Source organism: Pollachius pollachius (assembly GCF_949987615.1).
Source record: "Pollachius pollachius genome assembly, chromosome: 8".
Taxonomy (NCBI): domain Eukaryota; kingdom Metazoa; phylum Chordata; class Actinopteri; order Gadiformes; family Gadidae; genus Pollachius; species Pollachius pollachius.
Genome location: NC_136941.1, coordinates 19,247,001 through 19,253,416, shown reverse-complemented (window position 1 = coordinate 19,253,416; position 6,416 = coordinate 19,247,001).

Genomic DNA, 6,416 nt, shown 5'->3' with positions numbered 1-6,416 from the left:
AACTACTGGCACGCGTTCAGACGGTGACTTTAGTCAGCTTCAGAGAGCCACATAGAACAAAACCCAAGGTCTGTGAAATCCAGCCAAGCCCTGAACGGGTTCAGCTGTTGGGAGGGTCTGTTCCTGGGGTCCTGCCTCCACTCTGGCACCAACCGCCTCTGAACCGTTGTCTTCGGAAGGCCAAACACTTCCCCTTTCAAATGTTCTTCGATGGGGACTATGAGCGCCTTTTGGTCGGCTGGACTCACCGACCTTCCCTCGAGCAACTTTCACTATTTTAATCAAGAATAAAAAGTGGGGACGCCCGGTGGCTCACTGGGTAGAGCACGTGCCATGAAGGCTCCTGATCCCAGCGACCAGGGCTCGATCCCGGCCTGCATGTCCTCCCCTCTCTCTCCCATAACCTTCTGGCATCATAAAGCATAAAAAATGGAATAATAAATAATTAATAAAAATAAGAAAATGTGCAAACATGAAGATCAGCCAAATATATCAATGCTTTCAGCATCATGAAATTCAATGATATATGATTTTTCAGCATTATCACAGCAGAGCTGTCTAATGTATTGATAAAACACAAGGTGGTGGCTGGTCGCTACACTGCGTGTGCATCATGTGTCTGGTCCTGCCTCATCCTCCCATCGCCACTGATCCAATAAGGGCAGGGGTAATTACAGGAGGACGGTGACGGGTAGCAGCCAGGCAATCATTTCCCCCCTGATGGAGAGCGAGCGACGGGGTCTAAAAAAGGCCATCGGAGGGAGAGCCGAAAGCAGGTGCACACTGTGACGCACAAATAAGCTGCGCTGGAATTAGAACATTCCGGTTCTCTCTGTGACTTTGGCATGTTGGATTGTCTCTCTGTTTCTCTCTGTTTCTCTCTTTCTCTCTCTCCCTCTCTCTCTCTCTCTCTCTCTCTCGCTCCTACCATGAGGTGATGGTCGGGGGGTGGACCAGGCTATGCTGTCGATGAAATTATCTTGTTTTTTGTCCATGAGGCCCTTCTCTGCTACTGTAATTATAATCCCCCCCCCCCACCCGTTTGTTTTCACTGACGTCGGTACTAGGTGAAGCAGGGAGATCTGAGCACCAACCGGTAGGATGCGCCGGATGTAATTGAATTCATTTCTTCATCCAAAGCAATAACTGAACATATTTCCCATGACGAGATGTAAATGAGGGAATTGCATTGGTCATAATACACACAGTCAGGTTCGTTGTGTCTGTGCGTGTTTTGATGAAACAAAACCAGCATCACGGTGCTACAACACCGCACGCTTGTTGCTTAATTTGACAGACAGTGTAATGATGCAATGTTTTCTGATTAATTTGTTAATCGCGCCTCGTCCTCACCACAGAAGAATGAGCACACCTTAAGCGTGACTAGGAATCATATCTACAGGAGATTGAAGCAACTGATCACACTAATCCCCCTTTCTAATGCATTCAGCATCTTATCTGAGCACAGGCAATTACATACATCAGTGACGCGCTGCTGTACGTCCTCGCATGGAATCCTGTTGAGCGACACCGCCGGAAACAAGGATCAGAACACTTTGTTGCCCTGACGACGATGAGACATACAGGCATTTGTCTTCGGTTCAGGCACAGACGTGGGTAAACATCGGACAGGAAAACACACTTCTTGGCTAGACAGTCGATAAACAGCACGTATCAAACAACAGATAATTTGCAAGCAATCGGAGCAAAAACAAAGTGCGTAAGGTGCAGCCGGGGAAGTGATGTAAAACGTCACGTTGAGCAGAACCCTGAATGATCTGCAGGTGAAACGGCAAGACCGACAGACAGCAGGAGGCTGCTGATGGGTGCGGTGGTTTTAGTAGCAAGTCTTAAGCTGTGGGTTCACTTTGCATGCTACTTATGTTGTCTTGTGAGCTTGCAGGCTGTGCACTCTGTGTTTTAGCCTAACCATATCAGGCCCTATGGAGTCCTTACGTTTCAGAATCCAGGATGTAGCCCATCTCCAACGGAGCCACAGACCACCTCTTCAATCGCAACTGCATTTCAACATCTGAGTGTGTTTGTTTGTGAGTCTGAGGAGAAAGAATGCCTCTCAGGGCGAGTTAATGTGTACATTTATCACGGAAACCTTCCCGCTGTTTCAGTCCTTCTTTATTTTTTGGGCGGTGCAGAGTTCTGTAAGCAGTTAACGATGTGCTGCACTTAGCTGCTCACGGGGGGGCCTGGGTGGGTGGGTGGGAGCCCCCACCACCACCACCACCACCACCACCACCACCACCACCACCAGCCCCATCCCCACGCTGCATATCACTTACTGCATTAGGGCCCCACGCTGGGGGCCCACGCCTAGGTGACGCCGAGCCCGCGCTAAATGAAGTGTGAAATGTAGAGAGATGCAGAGGCTTTAAATGGCAAGGGAAGGAGCTAAGAGGAGGGCGGCGTTCCCAGGGCGGAGAACAGGGAGCCGGGATGGTGTTGGTTAACAGCTTTAAAAAGGTAAACGGGTAGGAGCGAGGCGCTACCTCACTGTGCTTTGGTTAGCCCTCCTGTTACCTCTGTGGTCGGCTTGACCCCGTTAAATGCTCAATACCTCTAAATATAGTATTTACATCTTTGCTTCATTTAAAATGACTTTGTCTAATATAAAGGGGGCAAAAGAAAATGCATATAATTAATCATTATGTTGTGTTTTCACTGTCCTTGTACACATTTAGTCTTAGGTCAATTTGACCCCAGGCTGTTTTAGCTACATAATACATACACAAAATATTAACATTTTACACACCTATGTTTTTTGTTGTTTTCAAGGATATTGAGGTCACCATAACATGCAGTTTATAATCTTTAAAACGTTCCCTCTGCTTTAGTGCCCTTACTAAACATAATCATACCGAGAGCATTGTCAGAACTTCATAGGAGCAAACATATAAAAGCTTCAGCTTCAGCAGCTTTCTAAACCATTGATGGTGCTGCTCTGCGGGCTCTCTCTGTATAACCTCTCAGTTGAAAACAACCTATCAGCAGAGGTTCTGGACCGATGAGGTTGCGTCACAGCTCTCTGACAGGGAACGTGGGAGGAGAAGGAGGCAGAGGTGAATGTTTGGGGCGGGGGGGGATCCCTGGTGGGGAGGCTTCCTCTGATGAGAGCAGTGTGGGCCCTCCTGTTGTCTCCAGACCCCAGCAGACACCTTCCAAGCACGGAGAGATCTTTCATTTCAATCGTAGCTCAATCATTGAGATTCAATGGGGATTTCACCGGTCGCATAATAGGATTTCTTATTGTATAAGGGGGTGGGGGGTTATGTTTTATTTAAAGGCCTATAAGGTAGTCAAAAAACAAACATTAAGAACACTAAGCATAAACTTGGGTAACAATTTGAATCATTATCATTTTCTGTAGGTTTAAATTGGTAGGCGGCAAGAATAAAAGATGTGATTATATTTGAAGGTAATAGGATGGTTATTTAAAATGGCTGCTTTGATTATGTTACAAGATAATCTGTGTTTTATTAAACCATATTTCTGGTTATTTGGCATCACACAGTGGGGTTTAAATAGACCAGTGTATAATGCAAAGTGTATATAATTAAAGGTGCTGAAGGCAAAATGTAAGACCTATTATTTGCTGTCAGAAATTACATTGCCATCTGTCATCCTTTAGTGAGTCAAATGCTCTGTTAGAATGTCTGTTGTGATTTGACGGCGCCTGCCTCTGTTTAAGACAGAGACAGATTTAAGACCGCTCCCAGCTCATTTGTGACAAATCAGGGCATCTCTTTCCTGATTGGTTTGGGGAGTGCATCTTGCCTGTCAATCAAAGATGCATTAAATGCAACATTTCTCAATGGCGGTGAAACGAATGAAGGGAGGGAGCAGAGAAGGAGTGGTAGTTTAATGAGTTGTTGCAAAATATTCTTCTCTTCTGTCCTTCTCTAAAAACAAACTAATCAGGCTAAGGGACGATAACTGCAGCTTGGAACTAATATTCATCGTTCAGTTCCTATTTCCTCTACGGCAGAAACATGTTATTTGCCTAAACATTTGCAGACTATTACATCTTGTGGATAAAAGGCCAGACTGGCAAAAAATAAGTATATTTCTTGCTCATGTGTGCGTGTCAGCAGAAAGCAGTAAACTCTTCCATTAAAAGCGTCCCCTTGGGTATCCACAGGAGGTGCTGGAGTGTGACTCCCCCCCCCCCGCATGAGAAGGAGAGCTTGACCTGGGTTAGGAAGAGTCTGCAATGAGGGATCAACTATAAGGATATTGGAAAAAGTGACTATGAAGCGCACAGTGCCTGAAATATAATAACAATAATATATAATAATGCATGTCATGTACATTAATGACAACATATATGTAATTTTCAAGGAAATTATTTGTATGACATACTTAAGAATATGTGGTAAAATAATTTCCGGCAACATTTGCAGGAACAGCTTTCATCCCCACGTGTTTGAAGGCTCTGAGAGAATCTGGTTGGATTTTTGTGCGAGAGAATGATGTAGTTTGGAATGACTGCTGTGAAAAAGTCTTACACACGATTAAAGACGTGGAGATCTGAGGTATGAAAATGATATGTTTCAAGGGGATAATTTAAGGCATTTAGGCGATGCACTGAAAATGAGGACTAGAAGATTTAGTAGAAGGTTCCCTTACATACCAAGATGGAAACATAACAGACAGTACACAGACCTGCACGTACGCGGACGTACACACACACGCACACACCAACATACATACACACACACCCACACACACACACGCACACACACACATACACACAGACCCACACACACAAACACACACATAGACAAACACACACACAAAGGTCCACACACACACTCAAACACACACACTCACACACAACAAATAACATGTATGTAAACACTTTACACATCTCTTTTCTTTCCCCCAGTCTCAGAAAACAGCCACCCACACAAGCACTATGAAGCCAAACAGAAGAGCCGCTTCAGAGTGAGAACCCCTTGACCTGGCCTTTGTTCTGATGCCCCAGTGCTCCGCTAGTGGACCCGTGTACTTTGTCTGACGCCAGGCCGTGGTGTCGGGGCTCGGACACAGAGAGCGGGCTCAGCCAGCCCTGACCCCACCAGCCCTGAGAGGCCGTGGCACTACACAGGAGTCAGAGCAGGAGGGAAACGGTTCGGATAGGAGATCAAATGAGATGAAATATGTTAAATATTCGTAAGGTTGTGTACAGATGGGTAAGGTTAAAGAGGAGTTGAATGGAAGGGAATCATTCCAAGTTCTAGTGGGTCTTTGGGCTAGCGGAAGGGAAAATGACACGCGTGCACCGGTGCGAGAAGCACACATTCACATGGGGTACTTCCTCTCCCCCCCCCATCCCCACGTCTGAAGATGTGCCCCGCCCCATGAACAGTTCAATCTATACAAAGTAAACCTAAAGAGACAGGTTTGCTGTGCATTACCAGAAGTTATACAAAAACTGTGATGCCACATCTTCCCCCAAAACCCTCTTTTCAAGTCGGAACATTGCTCTCTGTTCACTCTCTCTCTCTCTCTCGCTCTCTCACACACACTCTCTCTCTCTCTCTCTCTCTCTCTCTCTCTCTCTCTCTCTCTCTCTCTCTCTCTCTCTCTCTCTCCTCATTCTTATTCATGCTCTCTCTCTCTTTCTTATTGTTTTTGGTATACTCCTGAATCTCATCTCCGTGCCCTGCCATGAATGGAGACTGCCAGGCAGACAGCGGCAGCTATTTAAACATTTATTTTTCAATAACAATTTGAAAGCCTGCTGCCACTCTCTTATTGAATGTCACATCAACAAGTCAGACAATTAAGATGATGGCTTCTTTTTTTGTCTTGATTTTTTGGGTGGGCGGACAGTTAAAAGAAAAGCTATGCCCACGGACATTGGAAATCAAAAGCCCACATCGCTTAGTAGGTGGGACTGCATGGGTGGGTTGTGTGTGTGTGTTGGTGGTGTTGGGGGATGGGGGAGGCAGCAGTCATTTGTGTTTGACTGTTAAGTGATCATGAGGGACATATGCTTTCAAACAAGGTATGCTTGTTCAGACCAGCCCGATTCAGTATTTCAATGAACTTTGCACAAATCAGAAGCTTTCTGTGTCTCTGAAATGCACACGTTGATTTGGGACAGCTGGAGTGTTTGTAATGGCAAGCAGAGAGAGAGTTCCGGAAGATTTCTCCAAGATGTGATCACAGATGTGATGAATCTCTTTCTACTCTTTGAGCCTGCAATATTTTCTACTCTTCTACCATTAGCAAACATTTTGGGTAAAATATATCAAGTTTTCAGCGCTTAGAAGGTGTTTTAGCCAGATGTAATGGAAAGAATTCTTGTGTTGTATAGTATTCCGTAGCCCAACAAAGTACTCAAATACAAAGCACGCGAGAGCGTTCGAGACAGGAAACCACAGAAAGATATATAC